At 43.9% G+C, this 14,814-nt stretch overlaps 1 long non-coding RNA gene across 1 annotated transcript; it reads left to right on the top strand.

Moving 5' to 3' along the window:
• The first annotated feature begins 30 nt into the window (after positions 1-30).
• LOC117796438 lies at positions 31-1,484 on the top strand. Its single transcript, XR_004620964.1, has 2 exons — positions 31-486; positions 1,289-1,484. It is a non-coding gene; the product is annotated as an uncharacterized LOC117796438 (long non-coding RNA).
• The last annotated feature ends 13,330 nt before the right edge of the window (positions 1,485-14,814 follow it).

Here is a 14,814-nt window from a genome sequence, read left to right as displayed (position 1 = left end):
CTGCGGATAGGGGGGGCAGAGAGAGAGAGCCCTCGGTGAGAAAGCTGCGGTGGGACGTCGGAGGACGGCAGCGGTCCGGGTCCACAGATCCCGGGTTAACCGGGAGGGGGAGGGGCTGGGGGGGGGCGGCGGGCGCGGCCCCGGAGCTGGAACTGGGCTGGAGTCCCGAAGAGTCTGAAGAGTTGGGGTCCCAAGCCTGGGCCTGAGGGGATCCAGACCGGATGCTGGGCTGGCCGTGCGTCCCCAGGGGCTGCAGGAGCTGTCCGCCTCTGGGTGCTGATTGGGCCGAAGGAGACTTCTCCCTAAAACGTGCGGATCGGTGCTGAAGGAGCTGTTCTCCCGGAGGGTGCTGATCGGTGCTGGACAGAGACATCTGACCAACGGATGCTGACCCGGCTGGATCCCAAGTTGGTCACACAGAGGATGCTGATTGGGGCTAAAACTGAACCTCCAGTACACAGCACAGACTACGCAGGCTGGACAGAGGTACTGATGGGCACTGGGTGTAACCCTGAGGCTATGTTCATTCAACTGGAAAAACTGTGTCTGAGCACCAACTATGTGTATGTCATCGTTCAGGATACTGATGTGTTCTGACTTTCTGACTTGCTGTGCAGATGTGTGGGGAAAGCAATGGTTGAAATCGAGCTGGAGGAGTTAGATTAGGTCCGGGTCAGCAGGCATTGGGGTGGGAGAGGGCAGATCAGTGTTGTGAGTAAAGACAGGTTGGAAGGGCAGGTTAGGGAGACTTTGTGGAGAAGATTTGGCTAAAGGAGGCTGGAGTTTCAACAAGAGTGCAGTGAAATTATCCTCCCCCCACCGGATGAAAATTATGTGCCCTGACATTTCTTTGTCAAAATTACTTCTGTGGAAAATTATTTCTGTGAGAAGGATGAAGCACTTGATTAATGCCTGGAAACCACAAGGCAGAAGGAGCTCATGCATGTTGGGAAAGACAACATCATTCTTTGGGAGACAAGGCCTATGGCCAAAGGCAGATTGTGCCCTATTTTGTGCCCCAACCACAATTTACATTTTGTCTCAATTACGGTATTTTTCTAAGAATGGTACTTAATAGTTTATATTATCCTCTCTAATGAATGAGAGCTGCAGGAGAGCAGAGACACTATCTTATCTCTCTTTGAACCTCCAAGCACAGTTGGAGTCTGGAACACAGCAGGTGCCCAGCAAATATGTGAATGAAGAAATGAATAAATGAGAGGACTTATGGACTTTACCAGGTCTGGAGCATTAAGTCCTTGTCATCATGCTGTCTTTTCAATTTTAGGAGCACTGAGAACATTCCCCATTTCTGAGCTTCAAGGAGTCTGGACACACTGAAAACTCCCCGACTTTCCCCACAAAAATCCAGATCACTCCCTAGAATTCATAGTTTTTACTCCCACTTTCCAGATTTCCTTTCATTCTTGTCTTGTTATCAAACTGGTTAACTTAATAAATGGCTACATAAATGACTCATCCAACATCCTGGTACGTCAGTTCCTTGACTTCTGATCAGTCAACAGTCTTTGACCCTTTCAATTCTCATGACCTCTCCCATAAAAAGCCTCAGGATCACCTCTGTCTGAAATTGCACCAACCTGGAAACGAAGCCTTATATATCTAAATCCCATCTCAAATTATCATTCCCACAGTCCTCTTCAAGCCTCTCCCCTTCTTTCCCTCCCTCTTATCAGATGATTTGCCTCCAGATTCCAGGAGTATTAATGTCATAAAGTTGGAGTTTCCACTCCCAATTTTACCTGTGAAGTCTTCAATCTGTCCCCAGAGCACAAATGGAAAGTCATCAGCCTTAGCGTCTGAGAGACTGTGGTCCCAATCTTTACCTGTTATCAATTTTCTGGACATGGGCAAGTTACTCAATCCTACAGACCCCAGTTTCTTCATCTGTACACTGATGCTATGAGGCTCACATGAGATAATACGTGTAAAACTCCAGGAATGGGCCCTAGCTCCTCATGACAATCATTCAGTGTTCCTCTTTCCCATGCTCCTCACACTAGGACCCATTTGCATCCAAACCTCAGGACTCTGTTCTTCCCAGCTCAAGGATACATTGATGAAAAGGCACAATCTCCTGACGGGGTTTATGACCTTACATCTCCCACATTTCATCAAATTTACATGTGTTACCTCATACGGCTCTCATACCATCTTTGCATGGATGAAAGAACTGAGATCCCCAGGGACCTGACCATGGTGGGCTGGTGGGCCCTTCCTTCAGCTGGTGGGCCCCATGCATCATTATTGGTTTTCCTCTTGCCTTCCTGACCACCTATTGTCAGTGTCCTTCCAGACTCCTTTCCCTTCCCTTAAACAACTCCTCCACATTAATGATTTGTTTTTCTCTAAAGTCCACTAATGGCATGTACAGTTAGTACAAAACACAAAATTGACAGGACTTATATGGGAAAATTGAAATAGCAACAGAGTTCCAGCAACCCCAATCACAGATCAATTCTAAAAAGTCAGAGGACATTTTCTGGCAATTTTCTCATAGATTAGAAAATAAATAAATGTGGGGTGCCTGGGTGGCTCAGTTGGTTGAGCATCTGAGTTTTGGTTTCAGCTCAGGTCATGACCTCAGGGTCATGAGATTGAGCCCCAGGTCAGGCTCCATGTTCAGCACAAGATCTGCTTGAGTTTCTCTCTCCCTTTCCCTCTGCCCCTCCCACCCATGTGTTCTCTCTCTCTCTCTCTCTCTCTCTCGCTCTCTCTCAAATAAATAAATAAATATTTTTAAAAGAAAGAAAATAAATAAATGCAAACTAATCTGTCTTTTATTCTATAGATTTTTTTTAAAGATTTTATTTATTTATTTGACAGAGATAGAGACAGCCAGCGAGAGAGGGAACACAAGCAGGGGGAGCCGGGATCACGCCCTGAGCCGAAGGCAGACGCTTAACCGCTGTGCCCTCGATCCCATAACGCCGGGATCACGCCCTGAGCCGAAGGCAGACGCTTAACCGCTGTGCCACCCAGGCGCCCCATCTCACTTTTGATTTTAAGCATCCAGGTCTCTAGCCATCATCTCCTGTTTTTCTTGCTTTCTTACTGTATCACCATGACACCCACAATTCTTTGACCTAATTGGAAACCTGTTCCAATTACTTCTGCTGTGTAGAAAATTACCACAAATTTCAATGGATTAAAACAACCATTTTATTCTGCTTACAGTTTTGTGGTCATAAATTTGGGATTCGAAAGTCCTTGTCTGGGGTTTCTTGTGTGGTGTGGTTACAGGCAGAAGTCAGCTGGCCTGGATGTCCAAGACGGCTCAATCACAAGGCTGGGGGTAGATAGTGACTGTTGACGGAGGTCTTAGCTGGAGCTGTCAGCCAACATCTACACATGGTAGTCTCCAGGTGGTCGGACTTTTAACAAGATGGCTGGCTTCCTCCAGAGTGAGTATCCTAGGAGGGCCAGGCAGAAACTGCATGGCCTTTTCTGACATAGCTTTGAAAGTCATATGGTATCACTTTTGCTATACCTTGGTCAGAGCAGTCCCAAGCCCATCCAGATCAGCTACTTGCACTTGAACCTCTGTCCCAGGCACAATTTTTTTTTAAGATTTTATTTATTTATTTATTCGACAGAGATAGAGACAGCCAGCGAGAGAGGGAACACAAGCAGGGGGAGTGGGAGAGGAAGAAACAGGCTCACAGCAGAGGAGCCTGATGTGGGACTCGATCCCATAACGCCGGGATCACGCCCTGAGCCGAAGGCAGACGCTTAACCGCCGCCAGGCACAATTTTTGAAAGAATCTGATCTAAGGCACCCTCTTACTTATGACACCCACATTAAACTTCACAAAGCCTGAAATTAATTGATGTTTCTACCCTCTTCCTGAACAATATAAAGACCCTAGAAGACTCTAACTGGATTTCACTCCAGTTCCAATTTAAATTCTATTATGCATTTTAATTTTCCTTTTAAAGACACATAAGGAATTGTTATTTTTGCTTTGAACAGTCACTGTTTACTTAAATTTATCCAAATGTTAACCTCTTTCTGTGTCTTCATTCTTCTTTGCATCTCAGACCTTCCTGTGATACCATTTTCCTTTTGCCTGAAGTCCATTCTTTTTTAATGTTAAAGGAAGTTCTTTTTTTCTTAATTTTAATTATTTGTTGGAGAGAGAGCACAAGCAGGGACAGTGGCAAGAAGAGGGAGAAGCAGGCTCCCCACTGAGCAAGAAGCCAGATGTGGGACTTGATCCCAGGACCCTGGGTTCATGACCTGAGCCGAAGGCTGTCGCTTAACCAACTGCACCACCCAGGCATCCCTGAAGTACTTTCTTTAGCATTTTCTTTATCGAGAGCTCTGGGAGGTAAACTCTCTATTTGTCTAAGAATGTCTTTATTTTGCCCAGACTCCTGAAAGATACTTTTACTGGATATAGAATTTTAGGTCAGATAATTAGTTGCCATCATCAACTCAAAGTTGTCATTCTTCTGTCTTCTTCTGAATTGCCTCTTTGCGATGAGACATCACCTCTCAGTCTGCCATTCCCTTGAAGGCCATTTCTCTTTATTCTCCAGCTGCATTTAGAACTCTTTTCTTTGTCTTTGGTCTTCTGAAGCTTCAATACAATGTATCTAGGTGTGCATTTGTTTAATGGTTTGTTTGTTTTCTGTCTGAGGTTTACTGAGCTTCTCAACTGTATGGATTTCTCCATATAGTTTCATCGGTTTGGAAATTTCACAGCAAGTTCCTCCTGGAATACTGCCTCCCCTGCTCCCTCTCTTCTCCCCCTGAGGCCCCACTCAGACCCCCGTGGACCTCCTCATTCCAGCCTCCATACTCTTAGCATCTTTTTCATGCTTTCCATCTCTACATCTTTCCGGGCAATATTCAGGGTAGTTTATTCACATTTTACTTCATGAATTCTCTCTTCAGTTGTTTATTATCTGATGCTAAAGCTGTGCACAGAGTTTTAAATTTAGTTGAAATTTAAATTCAAGTGACACTCAATTAAATTAAAACTTTCATTTTAGAACTTCCGTCTGGAGTTCCTTTTCAAAATGTTTGATTATTCTTCATAGTTGCTTAGTTTCTGTACATATTTTCAACCTTGCCTTTTATTACTTAAATTATATTGAACATAGGCCTTTGATAACACATTTGATCATTCTGTTACCCGAAATGTGCTCTGTGGTTACTGCCAGTTTGCTCTCATGATTCCTCATTATCTTGCTGATTACTTTTTTTTAACTTAGAGATGCTCGTTAGCCCTGGGTTTGTATTTATGGGAAACTCTGTGGCCTAGGAAAAAGGTGGGTATCATCAGAGACAATTTGTGTTTGTTTCTACCACGCACCTATGGGCATTACCAACCTGAGATCACTCTATATTCAATGTCTCATTGAAGGTTTCTTGGACCACCCCGACCATATGAATTGGAGCTGCCAACCTATATAAGGGCCAGCTTCTTGTTCTAAATTTTCAGCATCTCTGTCTCTCTCTCTCTATCTCTGTCTCCCCCCACACACACACTTCACTTTGCCCCAAATTTGAAACAACTTTCTTTTCAGTCCTCAGAGGACAGAGTAGATCTTTAATTCACCCTTACACTGAGGGTTTAACTCTTTGAAGGCCACGTTTTGTAGAGGGTTGGTTTCTGGTTAAATTCCCCTCCTGGAGCAGGCTCTGTGATGTTTCTCAGTCTTCTCCATCTCAGAGGGTACCTATTCGTTTCCTAAGGCTGCCATTAAAAAGTACCACAAGGTTGGTGGCTTCAAACAACAGAAATCTGTTCTCTCCCATTTCTGGAGGCGAGAAGCCCCAAATTAACATGTCAGCAGGACCATGCTCTCTCCAAAGGCTCTAGGAGAAGATCCCCCCTTGCCTCTTCCTAGCTTCTGGTGGTTGCCAGTTCCATAGTTCAAGGATCCATCACTCCAATCTCTGCCTATATTGTCACATGATCTTCTCCCCTAGGTTTTTGTGTCTTATTTCCCTCTTATTACTATAAGGATACCAGTCATTGGATTAAGACCCTGTCTAATCCAGTGCGATTTTATCTTAACTGATTTTATCTACAAAGACCCTATTTCTAAATATGGGCACTTTTCTTTTTTTTTTTTTTTTAAGGGTAGGCTGCACACCCAACATGGAGCTTGAACTCACAACCCCAAGATCGAGAGTTGCATGCTCTATGGACTAACCTAGATGGGTGTCCCAAAAAGGTCACATTCTGAGGTTCTGGGTGGATATGAATTGGGGGGGACACTATTTAACTATTTATTTATAGCATAGACTATAAAACCCCAAATCCAAGTTCTCTCAGTTGACCAAATGTCTCTGATCAAAAGCAGTGTGCTGTGCTCCACTTACCCCTCTGGCCTTCCATCCCATTTAGTCCCTTATTTTCTTACTAGATCATCAAAGATTTTAGAAAACATTTTTTTTAGAAAATAGTTTATCCTATAATTTTTTAATTGAAGTACCGTTGACACACACAACGTTACGTTAGTTTCAGGTGTACGGCTTAGCGATTCGACCAGCCTCTATGTCATGCTCAGCACAAGTGTAGCTGCCACCTGTCGCCATACAATACTATCACAATCCCACTGACTGTGTTCCCTACGCTGTAGCTTTCATCCCATGACTTATGTATCCCATAACTGGAACCCTGGATCTCCCACTCCTCTTCACTCGTTCTGCCCATCCCCCACCCCCACCCCTCTGGCAACCGTCAGTTTGTTCTCTGTATTTATGGGTCTATGTTTCTCTTTTTGTTTATTTGTTTTGTTTTTTAGATTCCACATATAAGTGAAACCATATTGTATCTGTCTTTCTCCGTTTGACTTATTTCACTTAGCGTAACACCCTCGAGGTCCATCTATGTTGCTGCAAATGGCAAGATCTCATTCATTTTTATGGCTGAGTAGTCCTATATATGTATACATATATGTATATGGTGCATATATATACACCACTTCTTCTTTATCCATTCATCTATCAATGGACATTTAGGTTGCTTCCATATCTCGGGTATTCTAAATAATGCTGCAGTAAACATATGGATGCATGTATCTTCTTGAATTCGTATTTTTGTTTTCTTTGGGTAAATACCCGGTACTAGAATTACTGAATCATATGATATTTCTATTTTTAATTTTTTGAGGAAACTCTATAGTGTTTTCACAGTGGCTGCACCAGTTTGCATTCTTACCAACAATGCATGAGGATTCTTTTTTCTCCACATCCTTGCCAACACTTGTTATTTCTTGATTTATCCTTGATTTTAAAACATTTTCATTGGGAAGTTCTACTTGGGAATCTAGTTTGCCATATTACATCTCCATTAATCTTATGAAGTCCCCAACGTGTAAGACTAGGTCAAGAAAATTACTGAATTACGTGTCTATTTCACTTATGACCATATATACAAAAGTCCCAACAAAGTACTAGATAATGAAATTCAACAGTGTATATTTGTAAATGCATTCTGACCACATGGCGTTTAACCCAGAAATCCAAGGATGGCTCAACACCCCACTTCCACGTCCAATGGTAATCCAACACATTCATGAACCAGGAGAAGATTTGCATGATCACCTCAAAAGATGCAAATTTAAAACATTCAACAATTATTAATGATTTTTTAAATATCTTCCAGGCATTATTGGAATAACAGATATCGGACTTGCCTTCCTTCCAAAGGGGGTGGGGAGGAAAACCCAGAAAACTGAATAAAATACAAAATATAGGGAGCAACTATTGTCTTTTCTTTTCTTTTTTTTTAATAGTTGGGCAGTTTATTTAGGGAGCAACTATTTTTAAACATTGGACAAAGGACAGCACAGGATTGTAGTCCCTAAGATAAAGGGAATCAATGACATAAAGCCTACAATCGCCCTTGTTTTCCGTACAGAGGAACTTCCTGACTGCAGGGAGGAGGGTCCAATCAGAATGTGGCAGTCCTGATGAGTTCAGAAGACAGAGTCAGGATTTGGAGAAGCCAAGGTATTTAGAATTTTCAGATAAGAGACAGAGGAGAGTTCTAGAAAGAAAGGGTCTACTCAGAGAAAAAGTTCCAGAAATCTACAATAGGGGCCCCCAAGTTATTCTCCACAAGCAGGCAGCAAGCTGCGCCCTCCCCAGATGTGAACATGGAGCCCAACCAACAAAGAAGAACATCCCAGAGGACAGAGCCAGGGCTATCAAAACAAGGAACTCCCTTCTTTCAGGGTAGGGGTCTTCATTATTCATGCTTAATAGGATTTGGAAATTGCCATGGACCATAGACTGTTATACATTTCCCATGTTGCCTTTTATAAATAGAGGCTTTATTATTTTATCCTACTCCTACTCTCTCATTGTATATTTGGGACACATAAAATATTTTTCAGTTTATAAATCACTGTACCTATAAACCATTATACGTTGATTATGTTGGGAGGACAAATAACATATCATTTCATTTTTAAATCATGGGACCACAAGGATCTACATCAGACCTTTTGAAACAAACCGCACATAACTCAGAGAACCTAAACTGTGAGCTGGGTGCTGCAACTGGCTGGAACTTTTACAAATGGTCTCCCTTAGGAATAAAGTGAGTTTGTTCCAGATATAGGAGAGTGCATAGATACATGAATGGCCAAAAGAGTGGACTTCAGCAGAAACTGCCAATTGTCCCCCAATATCTATTCTCCTGGTCCTCTATAATTTTAGAATCCTTGACTTTTAGTCGGGCATTTAGCCCTCCAACATAAATACATTTTTCAGTCTCCCTTGCCGCTGTGGCATGTGGCAGCTTCCAGATATTTCCCTGAAGAGACTGTTGGCAAGAGGCATTTGTTCCCATCCTTATCCTTGCTGGCTAAAATCTGGAAGCACTTGTTGGAGCAGTCATCTTGCATCATGAAGTAACCTTGGGAATGGAGGACATAAAGTCAGAACAAGATAAAAGAAACCTGGGTCTTTACAGGCTTCATGGAAAAGAGCCACCATTCAAGCCCAGGGCTGGCTACCTCTAAACTTTTGCATGAGATAAACAAATCTTATGTAAACTGCACAAAATCGTACAGGTCGTGTACTGTGTAATTCCAGGGACCCCACTTAGTGTGTTCTATGTGTTCAACAACACATAGAACAGCATCACTAAAGTTTCCCTTTTACTTAAGACACAGTTATTCTGGGTCTTTGTGATTCACAGCCAAATAGTATCCTAATTGCTACAGAGCATAAATGGGGATAACGTTTGGGGAGAAGTTAGCAATACTTAGTAAAAGTGACAATACGCATATCCTATGATCTCTATAATATATTATTACAGTGGTTCTCAAGATACGGTCCCTGGGGGCGCCTGGATGGCGCAGTCGTTGGGCGTCTGCCTTAGGCTCAGGGCGTGATCCCGGCGTTATGGGATCGAGCCCCACATCGGGCTCCTCCGCTATGAGCCTGCTTCTTGCTCTCCCACTCCCCCTGCTTGTGTTCCCCCTCTCGCTGGCTGTCTCTATCTCTGTCAAAAAATAAATAAAATCTTTATTAAAAAGAAAAAAAGATATGGTCCCTGGATCCTGGAGTTTCTAAAGTTCAGCAAGGTCAAATTTACTTGTGTGAATCTGAAATGTCACTTGACTTTCCACTGTGTTGACATTTGCATTTATGGTGCAAAAGCGATGGCTAGGTTGCACAAACCAAGGCAGTGGTACCAAACTGTAACGGTAATCTGACACATGGCCGGGGGTTGAAGAGAGGAAAAAGCAGTTTCATTTAAGTGTTTCGTTGATTAAGCAATAAAAAACTACTAATTTTATTGTCTTGACACTTAACAATTCTTAATATTCAGGGTGATGGCATAAAGGACCGCGTACTAAAGTACAACAGTGCTGTAGCTACTTACACAACTGCTTATCTGGTCAGCTGAACTTGCCACTTTCATGAAACACTATTTTTACTAAAAGAAAATTGACGAACTATGTTTATTCTGATTTGCATATCCTACAGACACTTTCTCAAAAATGAATAAAATCAGCATGTGACTTCAAGGAAAAGAAGTGATAGTATTTGTTGTCAATGATAAAGTTTGAGTTTTTAAGCAAAACCTAGAATTTTGGAAAACCTGTGTCTATCACCATGAGGTTAAAGTTTCCTGATGCTTAAATATTTTTTTTATATTATATAATAAAATGCGTCAAAATGTGGAAGATCCACATAACTCAGTGAACCAATATTTTCCAAATGACCAACGAAGGCATGATGTTTCAAAGTTATATATAAGTAAAAGATCCATTCAGCACGAACATACCATACTTCTTCAAGTATGCAGGCAACAGAATGAAATCATGTCCAAAGGAGAAAAATTAGGCAAGGGCTCAACTTTTCAGCTGCAATGCCCAGGACTGGAGCACCATGGAGCAAGGAGCTGGAAGCTCAAAGGGAAAGAACTGCTGAGAAAACCGTGTCCCACAGGATGTCCACATCCTAATCTGGAACCTGTCCACGGGACCTTATTTGGGAAAAGGATCCTCACAGAAGGGACTGAATTAAGGATTTGGAGATGAGGAGGTGATCCTGGATTACCCAGGTTGGCCCTCATGGGATCACAAGTGTCCTTCCAAGAGAAGCACAAGGTCACCTAGTCAGAAGAGGAGGAAGCAATGTTGCCCCCGGAGGCAGAGCCTGGAGTGTAGCCGCCGCCAGCTGAGGGGCACCTGCCGGGAGAGACTAGGCTTAGAGCCTCCAGAGGGAGTGCAGCCCTCCCGCCCCCTGGGCCCAGCCAGTGATCCTGATCAAACTTCCGGCCTCCGGAACTGTGAAAGAATACATTGTACGCTGCTGTTGTTTTAAGTCCGCAAGACTGTGGTGATTTGTTATGTGGCAACAGGAAACTAACAGTGACCCAAGAATATCAATCCTGGCAAGCTGTTATTCACTCACAAGCATATGGATGCTAATTGAGTCATGGGCATAAATGAGACCAGTTAGGGTTCACAGCTCTAACAGAACCAACACATATCAAATATTTTACACCCCTTCACCATCTTGAAAAGAAATCTTTTTTTTAAAGATTTTATTTATTTATTCAACAAAGATAGAGACAGCCAGCGAGAGAGGGAACACAAGCAGGGGGAGTGGGAGAGGAAGAAGCAGGCTCATAGCGGAGGAGCCTGATGTGGGGCTCGATCCCATAACGCCGGGATCACGCCCTGAGTCGAAGGCAGATGCTTAACCGCTGTGCCACCCAGGCGCCCCTTGAAAAGAAATTCTTAACACTATCTATCTAACATATTTTTTAAATCAACATAACGGACTAATGAAAGGAAACAAAGAGAGGAGACTGGCGGCTGTTATATACATGACAAATCTATTCCAGCACATTCTCACCTTCTCCGGGTGCAGGCTGTCAGAAAGTCCAGGCTACATTCAGCCAACTAAGCACAGTTATAACTAATCCCAGGGCTTCAACCAAAACACTGAATCCAGAACTTCTTTGGAGAAGAAGTTGGATTTATCGACATCCATGTCGATAAATGTGAACTAATCTACAATCAGTTCTTGGCTTTGTGTCCTTGTAATCCATCCCCACACATATTCTCCAGTATCTTTTCAGGGATATAAAGTGGCAAAAATCTTTGTCCTTTTACCATGTGTCTTTGTTTAGGTTCTTTGGAAAGCAGAGCCTATGACAAAGACTTGGGTATAAGTGGTTTGTTTAGGAAGTGATCCCATGAAACAGAAGTGAGGGAGGGGGCGAGTGAGAAGAGAAAGGAGAAATCAAAACATCGTGTTCCTGAGGTCACAGCTCTGGGTAACAACCTTGACCTCACCAGGGCCTCCTGAGAAGTATACAGAACGCCTCCTAGGGTTGTCCAATTATTCACCCACTGTCTCCTGTCCCCAGTCCCTGAGGTTGCCTCCAGAGACCTGGGCTGTGCTGGTACGCAGGCCAAGCGGGCTCCTGTGGCGTCAGAGAAGGTTGGGGGCAGACAGTGCAGACACATGGCAGGTGCCATAGATGCAGCTCTGCAAACCCTCCGTAATTAAAAGTGTGCTGAGGACGTCATCGAGACCAGCTCTTACAGCCCTCAGATCTAGTCAGGTACCACGCTGAGTTCAGTCTGTCAGAGTCTTCGAGGAGAAGGCTGGTCACAACCTCTACACACACCTTAATACAACAAAAATAGTCCACACTACTGCAACTGCTCCTGAGGCTCTCACCAATACTCGTCATCTCCCTTCTCTGCCTACTCTAGACTTCCCTCCCCCCAGCCAGCATTTCATGGGTTACCCAGACTTTCATTCCTTGGGGGTTCTGAGCCCTTGGTTGCCTTGCTCTTGGCAGGCTGAGGCTGATGAAATGCCTTTTCACTGTTACCACTTGGCATGGAAGCAACCGGACAGACCCAGGTAAATCCTCAAAGTGCCCGACAAACTCCTGGTGGCCTCTAAGTAGCAGCAACCCTATCTCCTCATAATCATGCTCAATTATCCCCTCCTTCTCTATCTGCTGGTTCACAAGCATGAGGACCTCAAAGTGACCTTATGGAATTTTCAGACTGAGGCTCAGTGTGGGTGTCCTTCCCTCGAACCTGTGGAGGTCCCATCATGGAAGTGTTCCCTACCTGGGAACCAGGGGCCAAATCCAGCAGAATTTAATGTTACAGAGACAATGTGCAAGTTCTATGAATGGGTCCCTGAGAGTGATAGTGAGAGATATCCCAACCCCTGGATTCTTAGACTTGTGTGTTTGTTCCCGGATCCATATATTGTATCTGCTGGGGCACAACACCATACACTGGGCTTTAATTCAGTGTATATATCCCAACTCCCCAGGCTATGTCCCAGAGCTGGGACATTTGTTAAGTCTTTAAGAGGTCACTCCATCTTTCTATTAGATGGGCTGCTTGTGGATAATTCAGGATATTAGAGAAGCAGTGGCTCCCATGGCAATTCATACATTGTTGTATTTCTTTCACTGTAAAATAAGTACCTTGATCCAAAGTAATGTTACACATGATACCATGTTGGTAAATCAAGGTTCTCTAAGGTTCTGGATAGTGATACTACTCTAATACATTGTGCATATATAGATATGGGAATGCAAACCCATATCCAGAGCAGGTGTCAATTCCATAAGGTTGGATCAATGCCCTCTCCTGGGTGGAAAGGATCTGCTGAAACCAGCTTGTCACTGAGTCCTCTAGGGACGGTGCCATATCAGAGCTCAGCACTGACCTCGGATGCTAAGAGGTCAGAAGTGCAGCCAGAGTAATAATTAGACAAGCTCTGAGAAGAGACAGCCCACGTTAGTGGACACAACCAGCACTCCTGCCACCATGGCGACTCCATTCATGGACACACCATACAAGCATAGGGTAGCCAAGGACAGAAGCTGGCTGACATCTGCCCATCCACTTTGTCATTCAGTGACCCCTCTGCAGTGGGTATTAACATGAGGCACAAGATCCACACATTTGTGATGTCTTCCATAGGCTCATCTGCTTTCCCAGATGTCCTTGTCTCCAGTATTCCTCTTTCGCTCTTTCCACATCCCTGGCCAGTCAGCAAGACATCTGTCACCACTCAGAAATTCATGTGCATTCTTCCCTTAGACGGTTACTCTGTCCTTCCGCTCTCTCCCTACAAAGTGGATATCCAAGGGTACTGCTCGAAGCTCTGCCCTCTGGAGGATTTCCCCTCATTACTTTCCTTTAGAGCCACTCTGAATGGGACTGTAGTTCAGCAGTGATTCATTTAAAGGTCATATCAACACATCAAGTCAACCTATCTGTGAACCAGATCTGAATTTTTCTTCCTGTCTCCTAAGAGATAGGCATCGGTGCAACAAGGTAGGAGACATGGGGGCCACAGCCATTTCTTCCTGTAAGTGGCTGGTGCTCTCTGGACAAGCTTGGGCCAACTCTTTTTCACTGTGCAATGAATTGCTACTGAGCCTGCCTAACACATTGTCTTCATGAATTTGTCGATATCCAGCTCAGGACAGGCAGATGAAGTCACATGGTCATTTGGTGCCCCGTAATCAGGCACTAAATCTCTACTTGGGTCCAGTAGTGTGCCTGAAGCTGCTTTCAACTGGGGAGTAGTTCTCCACTGCTGCAGGCGTGGTTTTGCTTCAAAACCCTCAGTGTGTGCACTGCAAATCTCTGGGAGCACGCCAAAGGTGTCATACAGAATCCCTATTTACCACAAGTAAGTCCAACCCTAGCCCACTGGTTCTGCTAAGTGGCAGGCGAACTCATCCTCCAATCTGGGTCTACAGAGGCCTCCTTTGCTTTGAGCTCCACTCAAAACTGGCAGTCTTCCAAGCCACTCAATAAACGGGTCAGAACAGCATTCCCAAGCATGCTGACTCCAAAACCCAGAGGTACACCATGTTATGCAAGATGAAACAACTTATCGTCATCTTAGAAGGGACACTCCGTCTTGCCCTACAGCGTACCCAGAAACTTCACTGGTGACAGCCTCCATCCACCACTACTGAAGTTTTCTCTCATCCTCTGATCTGCACTGTCTTATCAAGGACAGAGCACTTGTCACTTCCTTCCTCACCACATCTAACTAGCATGATGTTATCAGTGTTAGTGGAATGTCTGGATGATCAAGAGATGGATTAAATTGTGACAGAGAGCAGGAAGGTGAAAACCATCTTGAAGTGGGATAATGAATGTTTGGCTGTTCTTCCCATAAAAACATGAACTGCTTTTGGGAATTTACTCTCTGCTACGGGAAATTAAAAAGAATGTCACCGAATCAATAATTGCGTTATCAGGTGCCAGAGAGCATTGATTGGTTCCAGTAAAAATATCTCAACTAAT

This window comes from Ailuropoda melanoleuca, chromosome 15 (genome assembly GCF_002007445.2).
Source record: "Ailuropoda melanoleuca isolate Jingjing chromosome 15, ASM200744v2, whole genome shotgun sequence".
In the NCBI taxonomy this organism is placed as follows: Eukaryota; Metazoa; Chordata; class Mammalia; order Carnivora; family Ursidae; genus Ailuropoda; species Ailuropoda melanoleuca.
The sequence above is the reverse complement of the archived record's forward strand: the minus strand, read 5'-3'. Positions and strand labels throughout refer to the sequence as shown.